Raw genomic sequence first — 18,109 nt, forward strand, 5'->3', positions numbered from 1 at the left:
ATCAGCTCCTTTGTCTTACTGACGTTTAGAAGGAGGTTGTTCCTCTGGCACCAGTTCTCCAGATTCCTAATCTCCTTCAGGTAGGCCGTCTCGTTGTTATCAGAGATCAGGCCCACCACGACGGTGTCGTCAGCAAACTTGATGATGGTGGTGGAGCTGGTAGTGGCCACACTACCAGCTAGTTTATGTTCAAAACATGTCAGCCAGTAATGGAAAATGCTTGGTGCAACTTTAAAATTCCTACAAAAAGTAATACCAATAAAATGAAAGTTGGTGGTGCTGCATCCCGTTTCTTTACAACAGAGATCTGGTAAGTTGCCTGTCAGGCGTGTTTTCGTACAGAATCCTGCAGAGTAACAAATGTTTTCATACTGAAAGAGTCTGGAGGCACCGTGGTCCCAGCTGTAGGTTATGAAGCAGACTTGTGGTACCGGTGTATCAGGTAACTGTTATTGTGCGCCTGTCAGTGGTATCATAAGGGCTGAAGTCACCGTAGCCCAGTTTCACTCGTGTTGAGTTCATTGGTGATCGAGAGGGATCTGGTTCCTACCTCAGAGCGCTTTTGTTTGTTCAGTGTGTGCATGTTTCAGGTTGTGCTGTAAGTGTACACAGACGCGGTGTTTTTGTGTCATTTTAACCCCCTCCTCTTGTTTTCTTTAACTTGATCACGTATGGTTCCAGTGCAGGTTGTATTGTGTTTTTGATAGCTAAAACAGTAAACTTTTTGACTGCCTGTGAGAAAATGCATCAGCATATAACAAGACCGAGAAGAGAGAGAGGATGTTTCACCTTTTTAATTACTTTCTGTGCTTATTTGTGTGCAAATGTCTAATTTCTTTTTCCTCACTTGCGTCTCTTTCTCGGTTCTTAGTGAGAATGTGAGGGGTTGGGCAAATGAGTACTCCTTAGGTTTTAAGCAGCATCACTTGCTTGTAACAAAGAAGTAGTTTCCATGATGCATTTATGGAACTGGAAAATCCCGAATGATGGCAGAGTGGGAAAGATTTCCGGGTCACAGGTGGAGAGAGCACTCAAAGAAGAATAAGTTTGCATAATGAAAAGCACCCACAGTCTGCCTGTTTGCCTCCTGTGATCCTTAGATCTCTCCATCTATTGCACTCTAACACACGCACACACAAACCCACACATTCCTTCTTCGTTTGATCCGTTAGCCTCGGTGGGGCCCACAGTAGCTAAAAGGGCGGCACCACATAAAAGAAAACCCCCTCCTCTCTTCAGTTAAGTACCCTCAACCCCAACAGTGTGCTTCTACTCTCTGCTGGGATTGAGATGATTTCACCCAATCGGCTGCCTCTCCTACTGTCAGGGCCTCTTCTCCACCCCACCCCCAACCTCTTGGAAAAACTTGGGTCTAGAGGCCCAAAGGTCCTGAATGAAGCTGGAGCAGCGAGGCAGGTTAATGGGGCCGGTAAGGACTGTTGCCCTTGAGGGACCAGACCCTGAGTCCCTGAGCCCCCTGGATGTTTGGAGATGAGAGATGAGGATCTTTGTTGTGGGAAGACTGAGGCAGTGATGAGTGGTCTCGATGGAAATTGCAGATCCCCTAGGGCTGGAAGAAAAAAAAACAGGGAAATCCCTCAATCTCTCTCTCTCTCTCTTTTTTCTTTTTTAAATCATTCATGAAGAATCTGGTCTTTGTTCGGCATTCTATCACCCTGTTTGCTGCCTTGTCTTTCGCTTTAATATCTGCTCCTGTCAGTGTTTCTGTCTTCATTTCTCGCTTTGTCTTTCAAGTTGGAGAAACATTTATTTCTGATCGCTCTCCTGGACAAAACCTGAGTGCAGATGCAAACAAGCTTGTACTCATACTGTAATCGTGGGGTGTGTGCAGACGCTCAGTGTGTACTGTATTGCATTGTAATGTCACTGTTATGTCCTCTTCTTTGTCCACTGCTCATTCCCTTTGACTGAACTTTCCAAACCAGTCAGTCAGGCTCACGGTATTTAGCACATCTCCTCATTCTCCTCCTTGTCCTCTCATCATCCTCCCTCTTCCTTCTTCTCTTGTTTTGTGCATCTTTTCTTAAAGTGTTTTTTTCTGGACTGATCTGCGTGCCGTTGAGGCTGACAAGTCAGACAGGGCTATACACAACAGCGAGGGGAAAGAAAAAGAGGCTAATTCCCCCTGGCAAGACCAGTGAAGTTGCACACAAACACAGGCATTCTTGGCCAGTCTCGATCTCTCCCAGCATGCTGACCATTCGACAACAGTTCCAACTCAGTGGCTCCATAGACGGAGGGGGAGCTGTGACAGGGAGCGAGCGGAAACGAGAGGGTAAAAGAGAGGAGTTGAAAAGGCGAGAGGAGGGTGAAATGCAAGAGGATTAAAAAAGGAAGAAATGAGCAAAAATGGGGGAATTGGAGGCTTTTAACACACACATGACAACACAGACACACAAAAAGGAACTAATGAAGGCATTTTATTTGACTTTTTTGGACACATTTGGAAACTTGGAAAACATTTACACGCTATTTATAAAACTGCTATCGTTGCAGCCATGCTACACTTCATAACTATACACCGCAGCTATGAGCCCCTTGTTTTTTGGATTTATGAGCACAATTTTAGCTGCCTTGTTTCTTTTTTCACATTGTTTTACTTGTGGGATTAAACTATGTAGGAATTTCGGATTTTAAACAATTTTTGTTGATGGAAGCAAGAAGGAGAGGGGGGAAAGTGGGAAGGGTGAAAGGGAGGGACTAGCAGGGAGTTTATGGTAAACAGGCCTAATAGCATAACTGGGTGTCCTAATTGGTCAGGGATGAGTGTGCATTGTTCATGTATGTGTGTGTTGGGGAGAGAGAGTGAGGCTCTTCAGGAAAACAGCTGTCTGAGTGGCTTCTTAAGGCTGGGGGCATTAGGTCGGACGGAGCCCCCTTAACTGGCTAAACCGTCTAAACACACACACCCCTGTCTCTTCACCAGATGGGAACCCAGCCCAGTAGGCTTTTCATGTGGTTGCGGGCTCAGGGAGTGGATGGGAAGGGAAGCGGTTTCAGGAGCAGGGAGGTGACACACGAGGTCTGAGCAGTTCTCCTCCTCCTCTCCTCTCCTCCTTGTTTCATCTCTTTGTTTCAACCAAACACTTTGAGAAGTCGGGGTTCATATTTTTCAGGGGCTTGCAGTGACACAGCGGTTCGCGGTTTGGACTCGACCCCAACAGTTTTCCTGTTGCTGCCAGAGTTTGGGCGGAGTGCTTTGGGTGTAGTTGACTAAGTTTTGCCACATGTGTGGTTAGGCAATTAAAGGTCGCACCCCAATACTCTGAGAAAGTCTTTCTTTTTTTTTTTCTTGCACACTTCGTCTAAACACTGATGTGATGCATGCGCGTAGAGATTGAGTAATGCTGGAATTAATCATCTGACTTATAAATATCCCATAACTACATCTACAGCATGACAAATATACCCTTAAAAAAGCTGTTTTTGCAAAGAATAATCCTTCTGCACTGACAGATTAACCCACTGAATTTTGAATTGTGTGGAGCTACTAAAGTCTGCCAAGCTCAGCCTCTCTCACATATTACTTAATCTCTTCCCCCCATCACCCAATCCCACAAAGAAGCCCATTGTATGAGCTCACATCTACTACCGACCAGCGTAGACAGCTTGAAATGCAGTAACACCATAAGTCACATGGACACATGCGTGCACCCACACACACTAATGCACTACTTTTCTCTGGCTGGCTTTCTTTTGTGGGTCATTGGGACACTGTACATGGAAAGTGGTGACATTTGTATGTGTTTTAGATTTCCAAACTGGAAACACCTTGATGGGAATTTCATAACTGGTCTCTGGGCAACACAGAGACAGACGAGTGGAGTCTTTTGCACCTCCATATCTCTTGCAGCACAACTGGAATTAATTTGTTCTTCTTGTCTCTTTATTAATTTAGTTTCTTATCAATATGACTGATAATGATAGCAAACATTTGTAAATTTATGGTCAGCATTATTAAAACACAGTTATTAGTATCATAGTCACACCCAATCCGCTGCTTTTGCACTGTCTGCAGTTTGCGTCAGCGTTGTGAAGACACTGTATGGAGCTGACTCGTAATCACTGAGCCGTAATGGTGATGTTTTTCATTAGTTAGGCTAATGGCTATGATCTCATCGGTGGAAATGATTGCTTTGTGATGGCATCCAACACAGAGATTGCTGTTTACCTCCAGCACAGCTTAGTTTAGGCTGACAATGTAATTTTTCCAGGTATTTTGTTATATTTTTAAAGAAAAGGAAAGAGGGAAAAACAAATCCATCGGAAACTAATCGGGTGATATGGAGGTGTCTTTCTCTTTATAAATGTCTGTGATCAGCTTAAAAGAAACTTTTATTTACAGGAAATCCTGCTATTGCAATTAAGTTGCCAATGATACATTGACGTTTAAACCCCGGTCTTAATCTTATAATAGGAGACGATTTGAGGTAGAAAATCACCGGTGTTGCTGGTAACTTTAAAGATGGCTTTGTTCTATTCAGTAACCAACGACAGTTCGACAACACTCTGCACCACCCACCCTGCGGTTCAAATGCTCCCTGTCCTCTGCCTGTTGATACATTTCTAGCTATGGTTCAGCCTAAATATGGAGATTTTTCGAAACATGGACTCTTGCAAACATGATCTTTTGGGTCAGGCTGTGTGTGGCTTGTGTGTGGCTTGTAAAGCCACACACAGCCTAAACTTTGGTTTTCATAAACAGTTTTAAAAGCTGGTTTCTCTATCCAACTAAACGTAAACACAGAAATTAGTCCCCTGGGCTCTAATTATAGGACTCCTCAGTGGCTGTAGTGTTTTAGTGGGGCACTTAGGAGACTGCTCATTTTCCAGAAATCAGCTTTCCCAGATCTCAATGATGTTTGTACTGAGTACATAATTAGCCTGGCCTAATTTGGGTATCTGTGAGAATAAGACCCAAGGTGGAAAGTCCAGTTTGTGTCCTTACAGGATGCATTGATGATTTTAGGGGATAATGTTTACTTCATTCATGGACACAGTCTCACATGCACTCACTGCTACTGGTTATTGTGTTTCCAAGACTGTAGCTCTGAACTGCGGTCGGTGTGCCCCGCTACTGTGTGGTGGTGACATGTAGTGATAGGCCTTCTGTTGCTGTCTTTCCTCTGCTGCAGCCCTCCACTGATGCTGTCCAGACACACACACTCTCAGACACACGCATTGCTGCCTCATGATAGCTCAGCTGTCTCAAAGCTAGTGCCCAGTATTAAAGAAGTCTGTACTTCCTTTAACATCTTCATATTTTTTCCTTCTGTCTGCTTATTCCTTCACCTGTCTTTTTATTTCGCTAAGCTGTAGCAGTGATGGGATACAGCATGACCAAATGTTTTTAAGCTCAATCAGTGGAAAGACAGCGCAGCTTGATTTATGGTAAATACATGTGTGTGTCTGTTTGATTGTGGTTGTGTCCATAATTGAAACCCTTGTCGATTTGTTCCCATGCTGATAATAAGTGTGAATTAAGCATCAAATGATGAGGAGTGTGAGAAAAAGTCTGGTCTCACGGACACTTGTGACACACACACACACACACACACACACACACACACACACACACACACACACACACACACACACACACTCTGAGTGTTAAGATAAGAGTTAAAGCCCTCGGCGGCTCATGTGGCAGTGTTTTCAGTCCTGCGTGTCGACTCAGACCAAAGCCGCTGAAGCACAATATGAATCTGCACGTTTGTACCTGTGTGCTCTTTTATATTTAAAACACATCCCTAACATCAGTGAGTCTGTTCAGAATTTCTGAAGGTACTGAGGTGTTTGTGTTGTTACTGTTTCACACACTGAGTTTATTGCCTTTGTGTCTTTTCCTTCTCAGTATTTGTTGTCATATTTGTCTTCTGCCATTTTTCCAAATTCTGGATGTTTTAGAGACAGGAAGAAGAAGAAAAAGAGGAGGAAGAGGAAATGCAGGGCGCTTGGAAATAGAAATCCTTGCTTTATGGAAACGTGCATGTTTACATGCTTTTGTGTTTCTCCGAATGCTCAGTTGTTCACAGTTGTGGCAACAGCTCTCCGGCTTTTTGCACGTACCAGATTGTTGATACGTACACTCTGCCAGGCAGAAGAAGTTAGAGTGATGTGTGGGAGGAAGAAGAATGATAAATTCAGCGATGAACAGAGATAGAAAAAGTGTGGAGTGAAGGGAGTCAGACAACGGATGCTGTGAATATGCAGATAGTCTGCACGTGACTCCGTTGCTCAGATTTATTCAACTCTCCCTGCTACCTTGCTTTGGCATTTAGGTTAACCATCTCTTCCCTGATCACATTTCAGACCATGAACCATGAGCTAACCATTTGATAGCCATACATTTCTCAGCATCCTGTGGGAGATGCCACTGTCAACTACATCCTGTTCCATTTCCTGACCCCGTCACCATTTTCCCTAAACCCCAGACCCTCGACAGCACACTCAGAACGCAGAGGAAAAATGCTCTTATTAGGACAACCGTCTCATCCAGTCGCCTGCCTTAGCATGTTCTTTGCGATTGTTTTCCAGTCCAGCCACAGGATGTGACACGTCTCTCGCCGTTGTTTCCTGCTGCATTGGAAAAGTAGAGCAGCAGTGATGAATTTGTCTGCGGAAAGGGTTAGCCAAAAAGGTTTCCGCATGCTCTGCAGGTTATGATTAAAGCAAACAATGTAAGCACCGGTGCGGAAAGTTGTTCACACACATAATTACCTCTTTTTTTTCTTTTTTTTTTTGAGTTTATTTTATATGGAGACCAACCTAAAATTTTGTGCATAGAACAGACAAAGGAAAAACATAATAGGTGCAAAAAGTAACCACATTTAAGTCTGTCTCAATAATCAAAATTGGTTTGGTAGAGTCCCGGCCTTTTCTCTTCTTAATTGTAAGTGGTGTCTGTAATTGCATCAGGTTTAGAGGACCTCTTTGTGTACCAGTGGAGGGGATGAGGAAACGGGCCAGGAGGCAGAGAAGGAAAATGGTGACAGGATGATGGGACACTTGGGAGCAGAGGGTAAAAGTCAAGATGCTGCTGAAGAGGTGAAGAAGTGTAGAGGTGGGGAGACCTGAACCGAGCATTGAGGATGGGGGATGTAAGAGTTATTTTACATTGTCGCTGGACCAATGAAACAACATGATAAATGTGTAAAATTACAGAAAAGGAACTTCCTGTTATTTAATTGTTTATAATTACTTTGGTGTACTGTGAATAGGAGTAGGGGTGTACAGTTAAAAGTTCAAACTCTATGCACTCCTTCACATTTTCTAAAGCACATTTTCAATTCTTCGTTGGGCTGATTTTGGACCCCGGGCCTTATGTTTGACACCCCTCATTTAAAACATAAAAGTTCGGAAGGTGAGACAGGTAGTTGGGAACTTGGAGTCCCGTACAAGCTCGCTTTCTCATTGGTGGCTCAGATCAAATGCAACCTGCCCATTCTTCAAGCTTGATTGCTCAGCAGCTTAAACGCACAAAGAACCTATTTCACAAGTGTGTGTTCTTCACGGCGTATGTACCACTGACCCCCAACTTGATACTCAAAGAGGCCCGAGGACCCGCTAGAAGAGAGTGTGGACCATGCCTCATTGCCCTGGTAACAGCAGCCTCTGGCAGATAACAACTGCATCACCGTAGCAACCTTGGGGTTCAGGGGGGGTCACCACTTAGGAGCTCCTTTGAATACATCACTCCCCTCACACACCCCTTTTTCTTCATGACAGGTTTTTGATTGGCCATCGCGTGTGTGTGCGCTCCACGCGTGCAGCGAGGCGGTACAGACACCGGAGTATGTGATTTGAGCATGTGAGTGTATACAAGTCTTTGAATTGATGTTAGAAGTGAAATTGGACTTTTTGATGCTTTTTGATGGAGCATGTTAGCTGTGTAGTTATTAGATAGCATCATGCCTGTTAAAGGGATTAGGATTTGGGCCCGGAAGCAAAGGAGGAACCCCTATGCAGGTTTGTGTGTTTGATAGTTTTGGAGTGTATGTGTAGAGACAAATTGTTTGTACACACATAGGAACAAATTCAAGAACCGCGGTTGTGTTTAAAAACTCAGCAGACTTTTAATGGAATTGTCTTCAAAAATTTGCAAGAAGATGGTGTGAAGTCAGAGGCAGAATTAAAGGAGTCGAGGGAGAGACTGGGAGCTAAGATAGGAAAATAAAGGTGTGAAGAGTGTGAATTGGAAAAAGAAAGGTGGGGGAGAGATACAAAGCTGGTGGTAATCAGCAAACAGTGCAGTGTAGGCTGAGAGCTTCCTTTGTTCAGACTGTTGGTTTTCTGGGATGGGTAAAGAGAAGCTGGATTCTGAGACTAAGTTGAATAGTGGACAGAAGAGTGAATGGAAAAAGACGGAGATACAGATGCACTTGTCATTGCAGGTGAATTTGATCTATTTTCTTTCTATTTACACAGTATTTAGGTTATGTTATCGGTCACTACTGCTGTGAACTTGAATGATTAGTTAAACTGGGGATGATTGTAAGAGATTATTGAGCGAGACAGCTAAGCAGGTTGCTTCTTTTTAGAGGTCAGAGGTTGCAGCCTTTGATGCAGCTTTAACAATAGCGGCGTTACTCGGTAATAGTGTTGCATATAATTTGATATATTTTTTTAATTTACCCTTTTTTACTGTGTTATTAATCAGGATTTTCATCAGCATATGACACCTTTGAGCACTGATGATGAAACACTTGCTCTGTGTGGCTAAAAATTCACATAATTGTCATGATTTAGATACTGCGGCAATAAACTGAGTCCTGTTAAAGCCTATGTTAACACTGTCTGTATCTGCAAATGTTTTGAAGGCTATAGTTCAATTTGATATCAAACACCTTTTAATATAATTCCATAAAAGTTGATTTTTTATTAAATTTACTCAGATTGTGTACCTAATGATGTGGGAACTCCGGATGTTTTAATTAAATTTCTTCATTGTACTGTGTACAATAGAAAAAGTAGACCCTGTACATTGTATACATATCCTTTGACATGCAAAAATCTTGAGTCACGCTTCATTTCTTTATGTTTTGCTTGGAAAAAAAGAAATAGGTGCGGTGATTTATTGAAGGGTGTGCACACATGAATGGACATTCAACGCTCTTCTTTGGATGTTTCTGCCTTTTGTGTTTTTTCTCTGCTTTAGTAATGTTGAGGTCCGGGTCTGAGGAAGCCAGTCTATAACTTATTGTTACTTTTCTGTGTTCATAATTGCATCGATTTTGGTAAGATCTCCAACACCACTGGCTGAAATTCAGCCCCAAACTACAACAGAGCCTCCACCGTGTTTTAAAGATGGCTGTAAACACTTATTGCTGTACCTCTCTTCTGACCTCCTCTGTAAATATTGATGACAGTTAAGCCAAAAATGTCAAATTAGGTTCAGTGTGTTCCTTTTTCTTAAGTATATGACATTCAGATAATATGAAATGATAGTTTTTAGGCCTGTAACTTAATCCTTTTGTGCGCCACTTGTCCAGTTTCCGCAATTTTAAGGACACACTGCACACCATGTAGGTATGGCAAGTTTTTTTTGACTAATAGCTCTTTGGGAATCACCTTAAAGGTGCAAAAAATGCTCCTTTTATACCAACACAAATATTGAGCCGCTCACCGAACCATGCCGGTTTCTCAGCGATAGCGTTAGCCAATGCATAACTAATATGACATGACAGATAAATGTTAGCCACTGATAGACTGATGACAATCAAGAAGATTTTTATTGGCCGATATTAATGTTTGGCAGTGTTGTGCTTAGTTGCCAGCTAGTTAGGTACAACAGGCCAGCACTAATGCAGTCTAAGCAGTCCTGCAATAGGTCCAGCATTAAGGTAAGTAATAACAAATATTTATTAATTAGAGTTCAGTTCAACAGCATTTCAGATTAATCTCCAAAATGACCAGTTCTTCTTTAGTATATAGCATATAAAATGTTTTCAGAAATAATAATTTGTATTTAATTAAATGTGAAAAAATAAAGTAATTTGCAGAGACAGCTTCACTGGGCGATAGTGATTGTCTGGTCATTTTTTGCTTAGCAGCAGGAGAGATTTTATTGATCTGTATCACACAGCAGGACAGTTTCTTACTCCTTCTGCCAGCCTCCCACCACACATGTATACGTACACCCTTACCATGCAACACTACCTTCAACCCCTCCAGTAATCACTGATCCAAGGCGTGACATTGCTCATTAGCTGAATGAAACCGTCTTGTATTTGCTTTTTCTGACACAGAACTGGACTCATAGGAGTGGCTCAAGAAGAAAAATCTGAAGTCATGTCCTCCTTTTGAATCTCTATCTTTGTTATGTTAAAGGAGGGGGGAACAACTAAGCTGTAGTGCCTCTTCACCTCACTGTACAATACCTTGTGCAATACTTTTTGTAAATAGTCAACAGTGCAATAGACTCAATACTTGAAATGTGCAATTCACTTGTATTTTTATTTTTTATTCCTATTTATTCTATTTATCCCCTTTGTATATTTTATTTATATTTGTCTCTGTATTTATATATGTGTGTGTGTGTGTGTGTGTGTGTGTGTGTGTGTGTGTGTGTGTGTGTGTGTGTGTGTGTGTGTGTGTGTATATATATATATATAACAGTTCTGTAACTGTAACTTTGGTCGTTGCTGTGCTTTTTTTGGAAGTCGAATTTCCCAGAGGAACCCACCCGAGGGATTAATAAAGTTCTATCTTATCTTATCTTATCTTATCTTATCTTATCTTATCTTATCTTATCTTATCTTATCTTATCTTATCTTATCTTATCTTATCTTATCTTATCTTATCTTATCTTATCTTATCTTATCTTATCTTATCTTATCTTATCTTATCTTAGCTTCAGCTCCCGCACCTCCCACCCTCTTGCCCCTTCATGCCGTCCCTCCTCCTCTGTCTCTTCCACCTCCTCACATCAGCCTTAGTGGCCTTGATGAGCACTGAGTCATATAGAGCGATTGTGAACATAAGGTTCCTTCTAAGACACGCACAGACTCGAGTACACTGTGTGTTTCTTGTTCACTTTTCAAACCTTTAAATATTTTTCTGTGTTGCTTCTGGAAAAGCATCTGAAATGAATGCAGGTTAGGTCAGACGGACAGCATGGAAGCTTAAACATTGAAAGGAACAAACGGTCACGAATAACGTCTAATATGACTTCGAGGAACCATGTTGGGTCTCTGTGCCAGTAAACAAACATTTCCTCTTTCTCTCAGGCATTAATCACGGGGTAATTGAGTGCCTGTCAGTTGTTGTTGCGTCTTTATTTTGCTGTGTCTTTGCAGCTCCATTATCTATGTTCATTCATTCTGAATCACATCTCAAACGTGTCGTGACACAGCTTTCGGGGTCGTCCTCAGTTCACAGAAGAACTGAGCAGCATGAATGAAACTCTCGTGGGGGGATTTTTTTGTTATTAGGCGTTTATCGTTGCACAGCTTGCGACTTGCACATAATAATTAAGAGAACTCCAGATAGGAGCAGAAGCCTATTAGTAGCGTACCACTGTGGTGAATAAATTCCCATTTTTATTTTGTCTTACTGGTTCTACAACTAACTGGGATGTGCTCAAAGCACTAGGAGGGATTTGGTTTTGTCAGTGGGAAATGGGAAGTGAAAAGAATTGCAGACATATTCAAAACCTGCATGGATGTACAGGAGCGAGTCACTGCTGCAATTTCCCAGTCTCAGTGGGCCCAGATCGGGAATGCAATGATTCAGCTGTTTTGACAGTCAAATGTAAATCTGAGCCAGTTTTCTCAAACACCATGATTTTGAGCTCATTTTGCATCATGGGTAACATACAGCCCACTTTGATCTGAATAGGGCCGAACTTACTTACTAAGGCCGAAGAAGGTTAACTGCACATTTAATTCCATTTAATATAAGAATAAAAGTGCAAATTCAGCAGCACGTCTCGGTTTTTCTCCGTGATAAAGAAATGCTGCTGAAGTAAATGAACGACATCTATGTCAGCATGTGTAAAATTACTGAAAAACCGCAAATTTGTTTTATAGCTGATGGTGAAATGCTGATATTAAGTCAAGAGGTTAATGTTTACCTCTTGACTTAATTAATTAATTTATTAATTTAGTGTAGTATGAATTACAATGGCAAAGTCCCGTATTGGTAAAATTGTAAAGCTTGTGAAAATACAGTTTAAAGTCCAAAATCTATGCAACTATTCACAGTTTCATCCAGATTGTTGGATTAGAGTCTTTTCCAGGCCAATTCTGGCTCTGGGACCTTATGTTTGACATCACTTATTTAGACACACCAGCTCTCTTTCTTTTCTTGGTCAAGTCTAATCTCACTTCATGTTTGACAGTGCTGCATTGTACGACTCACTCAGTTGAGGTCAACACAATTGCTATCATTCTCCTCTGAAGGCTAAAAATCTCCTCTTTCATACTCTGATTAGGAATGGTGAAAAGACCTTTCGCACCTGCATGTATCACTGAGCATGCCTTTAATTTTTATTGAACATGGAGGCACATCATTTCTCGAGGTCTGAGTTTGAGTGCATTAATGGTACGTTTGTACGGACAAAAGCATCTGCCGAATGAATCTAATGTCATGTTTCTCTTCTCTCCACATGTTTTGCGATCACCCCTCAACATCTATCCAACCACTTTACCACTCAACGTGCAACTCCACAGGTAAGTGGGGTTTTTTTTTTTGCCATTTTTTAAATGATGTTTTGTAATACTAGAAATTCCCCTGACACACACATAGTCACTGATGAACCAGAATATAGGCCTGATTTCTTAAAATAAACGTCAGAAATGTGTGAAGCTCTGTACATTATGAATGCACTCGGATTCAAATAATGGTGTTGTGTGTTTAGAGTGGGTAAAACACAACAGTCGAAAAGCCCTCAAACTGTCTCCTCCTCCCTGACGTGGGAACAGAAAGTGAAATAATGCCTCTGAGATCATTAACCTCAGTGTTTTGTCAATGCTATACCATGCAGAGCCCGCAGGCGCCGTTCTGTTTTCCCCTCTGCATAATTCACACACACGCATGAATCCATAGTCGTGCAGGCTCACAAGCAGCGCTTTTGGTAACCGTCCACACAAACTCCACTTCTTCTGCCCAGCCGTGAAATGTTTTCTCTCACTGTAGTGCTCTGACCTGCTCTCACACTCTGCTGACCCGTATCACTTCTTTTCCCACTGGTCGTCTTTCTGTCCTGCCAACAGCCTGTAGCTACAGCTGGCTTGTCAGCCACTTAGAGCTGATGATTTAAAAGCATTTGTATTGTTTTAACATGGGGGGAAAAAAGTTTTTTGTAAAGAACTGGAACTGCCCTTTCTGGGACACAGAAGGTTACAAAGGTGCCACAGGGGATTTCACCCAGTTCGTGGTTGTTGAAGTTGTGTACTTAGGTAGTCTTGTCAGTTGACTTTTTACAGGTATAATCAACATGGCTTTTGAAGCAACTATTAAAATATTGACTATTATCCAGAAAAAAAGTATATTTGGAGATCATGGACTATGTTATATAGCTTGTTGTCTCTCGTTAAAGTCTTTAAAGGTACAGTGTGGAAATTCTCATCACTAGGTGTCAGTAGATTGCAGATTACAGTCAATTCTGTCTGTTCGTAAACCTAGCTACGGTGGCTGCTGTAGGACAAACACAAAAAAAAAGGAAGACAAACTTTTTACTTTTTTCAAACTCTTATTTGCCAAAATTACATCCGGTTGTACTTTTCGAATTTACTTACTTTATATTTATGCAGGTGCAGGCACAAATTTAAATTTAAATTTGTTCTCTTCTTCTCCGCGTTTGATGTACTATGTGGTAAGGTTGGGCGATATGTAAAAATTTTCCAACCGATAACCCTCAGTCCAATACGCGATGATAGGTGATATATTCGTGCAGGCACAGACTTTTCGATGGGCAGAGCAATGTAATCATGCACAGACTGATTTGCACATTAAGAATTTAGAAGTTTTGTTTGGAGGGAATATTTTACCTTCTTTTCTTGTTTGCTTCAGTATTAATATAGCTACTTTTTGGATTATTCATTTATTTATTTATTTGAGATGCACCAAATTGCACCAAAGAATAGATAGATATATATGTAGATAGATAGATATTTTTTTTATGTTCGCTGGAAGAGACATTTTCATTTTTAACTTGCTTTCTGTTTAATTTTGTATTTGTTGTTTGGCCGAGTGTGTAAGACAGATAAACGCTGGAATGACCTGCAAACACAGTTATAGTGGAAAAAAGAAGCCATTTTATCTTTGTTTCCCTCCCCACCATTGTGTTTTTTTTATTTAAATGCTTTTTTTCTTTTCTGAACATTGGCTACTGCCTTTCTTTCTTTCTTTCTTTCTGTTATGAGTTTGAGGAAATGAATCGCTGCATTTGGGCGCACTCTGGGGAGGATGCTTTTAAAACAGAGCTATTATTTTTTTCGTTGACTGCTTCTCTTAGCTTCAACCAACATTATTAGCAAACTTACTCTTGAGCGAATAAATAAATCGCCCTTGTAAAAACAATTGGTGAAATACTTCGTACAATCGCCAAACCAAGGAATTTGGCTGTTCTCTAGCCACATATATAAATTGCAATTACGGTACGCGACACACCAATGTCCATGTTGGCCACTTTATTCGAAACGGGGCGGGAACATGGCGCCTTTTACGACCTGACGCATTTTTAATACAGTAAAACTAAGTTTATGAGAATGCATCACTTTTAATACTCTAATAATTCATTAGTAGTAAAATATTCTTTTTTTCCATTAAGTAACATCAAACGACTGATTGCACCTTTAAATTGTGGAAACATTAAATGTGGGAAAAGATGGCCTTTAGAACAAAGAGTGGCTGCTGTTTAAAAACCTCTGTGTTGACATCTTGATAGGACTAAATTAGTTTTCAGTCAATGGAACATGAATTGCATGCCATTTCAAGTTTCTAATGATCCATTACAGTTTGCTTTAGCTCAGTTTAAAGTATCGCTCCCTTTCTTTGCCTTTGGCTTGGTTAATCAGTTGGTAAACATGCATGGAAATGGCTAAAGTTTATTGCCTGTTATAAAGGTACATTATGTTAGAGATTCTTTTGAAGATATCTGACTGTGTCCAGATGTAGATAACATTTATGCGTTGGACTGTATGGTGTCTCCCGAGCTTGCTTCTCCTGAAATGAGGTTACGTGTACATGTAGGTGCATGTGTTATGAAGAGCTGTAGGCGACACTGGAGCTTGTGTGTCTCTAAAGGTTATTAACTCTGCTATTCTCAACTCATTATCTGAGCCTTTGGGCAAAAAAATAGATGAACTATCTGTTCTCTACAACCCTCCTATCTTCTCTTGCAGGAGTATAAAATATTTGACTCTGCAGTGGAGAGAATATCTTTGTGCTGTTAGTATGTCTCACATCACAATTTTTCAATCAGTGAATCTTAAAGCCCTGAAAACTTACATTTAAATCTTTAAAGCGTTGTGAAAGATTTATCTATACGATGCATATCATGTTTTTGGGGCTTTTTTAAATTAAATCTTTTGATAAGATTGGATAGATTTTGTTTTCAAATATTCCTGGATTCTGATTAATACATATAAAGAGGGGGGGATATTTTTTTAATATAGTTTTGCAAAGCTGTTGTAGTTTTGCCACTATAATCTTGCCTGAGCTGTTCCTCCGAGGGTCATATCGCTTTAGACCCCCCCCCCAAAACAACTTTCAGATCGCAGTGTCGGACCATTTTTGTGAAAAAGCATTACCAATCCAACACCTGCTTAACAGCATGTTTAGCCAGCTGTGCAGGGTGAGAGGGTAAGCTGGGTGTTACTGAAAGTAAATGTGCGGTTATCCCCTTGCTTGACCACATTATGACTCCCTCCTTACGGATGGATGGATTTTTACGCCACCTTACAGTTCGGTCATTTAGAGTGTCTTTAAATATGTTGGATTTCTGATGTTTTGAGGCAGCTCAGCTCATCTTATAAAATGTAACCCTCTCTTAGTGCTTAGAAAAAGCTAAAGATCGGTCAGGATTACTACATTCAACGCATGATTGTTATTCCCATCTGCGGTACTTGAGAGTGTATATTTGGGAGTGTGGCTCTGTTATGGCACCTGATTCTCTGTTTGTCTGAGGAAAGGTGGAGGCAGGGAGAGGAGCACCATGCCCCTAGCATAGAACAGAACAGGCACCAGTAAGGACATATGCTCACCACCCACTTAATTAATTAATTGAGAATACAATTATCTAATCCATCCAAACATATTCAGCTTGGCTACGGCCTCCCCAAAGACCTCCTTAATCTCCATTAACAATAAACCAAAATAATTAAATGATACATTGCCTTACTTCATAGAATTTAAGCCTAAAGAATCATGCTGACAGATGTCTTTAATTTACTACACCAGGATATCTTTTATAACTTCTTTACACTGACAGAAAGGGGAGTTTCACCGGTCTGTTCAACATAAAATCTTGGTGGGCTATATGTGGGCTGCGATGCAGAATGAGTTTGACATCTGTGATCTAATCTGTCAGTCACATGACAATAACTCAGGACATTCATTGAGAAATGTTTCCAGCACTTTGTTGAATCTGTGCCACAAAGAATTAAGGTAGCTCTGAATCCAAAAGGGGGTCCAACGCCATATTAGCAAGGTGTGACTAATGAAGTGGCTGTTGAGTGGACGTGACATTGATTAATGGGTGAAAGGTGCTACTGCGATGGTCTTTACGCCCAGCCTACAGACAGCTATGCAGACCCTCGTCTGCATGTTGTAACGGTGTCACTAAAGCGTCACAAACGACCGGTCTGTGGTTGAAAAACCCTCTTGGTAACCTCTACACAAAAGGACACAATTGCAGTACCATATATAGAGCATGAAAATGAGTAGGCATGGACAAGTGTTTCAAAGCGGCTTGGGAATGTCCCGCCACTTTAGGTTGGTTTCTGTAGCTTAAATAAACAGCTGTATAAAGGGCAATAAGCTGAGCTGTCAGCTGATGTGGGCTGGCACTGACATCAGCTGAGATTGGCCAGGATCGCAGCTGACTTTTTTTTTTGTCTTGACCAACACTACACTTCATTAGTCAGAAAAGTGCAAAGCAAATGAGGGTGACTGTTGTCTAGACAAGTGGGAGGTAGAGAGATCAGCCACAATAATGGAGTATAGCATCAGTGGATAACTTGGCTGAAGAAAGGCCACCTTATGGTCTGCTGACTTTACGGCTCTGTTTTATTGAGGCTGTGGAGGCTACTGGATGCTGTAAGGAGTTTGTAAAAACATCAGCTGTCTGACTCCTTCTGTCGTGTTAAAAAAGATCCTTTGGAGTCTCCCCACACTTTCCAGAAAACTATAAACAGTACTTTATTCCAATCTAGTTCTTTTCCTGCTTTTTTTTAAATTTTTTTTTATTGTCAGCTTTGAAGAATTTGTGTGTTTGTATGTGTTGCCAGTGGACACATTCACTTCGCTCTGCCTCCTACAGAAAACCAGCAGTTCATCTTCTGCTCTCCAAGTTGTTTTTGGCTGCAGCAGTGTGTCACTTGTAGCCAGAAACTAAGGCTGAAGACTTTTCCCTGGCTTTCAGAGCGCCACAACTCTTACCTTAAGATTCAGTATTTTAGGAATTTGACCCATATCAAATACTTACAGTTGGGATTCCTTAGCTTTGATTTTTTTCTTTTTCTGTTTTTTGCCATTTTTTTAAAGACGGATTTTTTTTCTTATGGGTTATTCAACTTAACTGTGTAGTAAACATACGACCCGAGGGCCAGAATCGGACCATCAAAGGTCCATGTGCGAAATGATGGGACATGCCTGCTATATACTTCATTTATAGTTTATTAATGGGTAATTGCAACAATTTTCTGTCTTTTGAGTAAAATAAAGCAAACACACAAGTTGACCAGAAAGATCCGAATATGTCAAAATAACATAATGTGATTTTCAGCAGTTTTTTTAAGTTTTGGACATGGTTAGCTTTGTTTTAGCCTTTTTTCAAAATCATTACATTTGTTGACTATCCTTTAAGTTGTAAGATGAATGATACTGTAAAGCAAAACACACACAGAAATAAAAAATATCACAG

At 40.9% G+C, this 18,109-nt stretch overlaps 1 protein-coding gene across 2 annotated transcripts in view; it reads left to right on the forward strand.

Moving 5' to 3' along the window:
* nhsl1b (NHS-like 1b) overlaps positions 1 to 18,109 on the forward strand; it is a 101,423-nt gene that overhangs the window by 15,164 nt on the left and 68,150 nt on the right. The window lies entirely within an intron of this gene.

The sequence above is a fragment of the Copadichromis virginalis genome, linkage group LG15, assembly GCF_057382275.1.
Source record: "Copadichromis virginalis isolate Kocher_CV1m ecotype Utaka linkage group LG15, C_Virginalis_male_GT1.1, whole genome shotgun sequence".
In the NCBI taxonomy this organism is placed as follows: Eukaryota; Metazoa; Chordata; class Actinopteri; order Cichliformes; family Cichlidae; genus Copadichromis; species Copadichromis virginalis.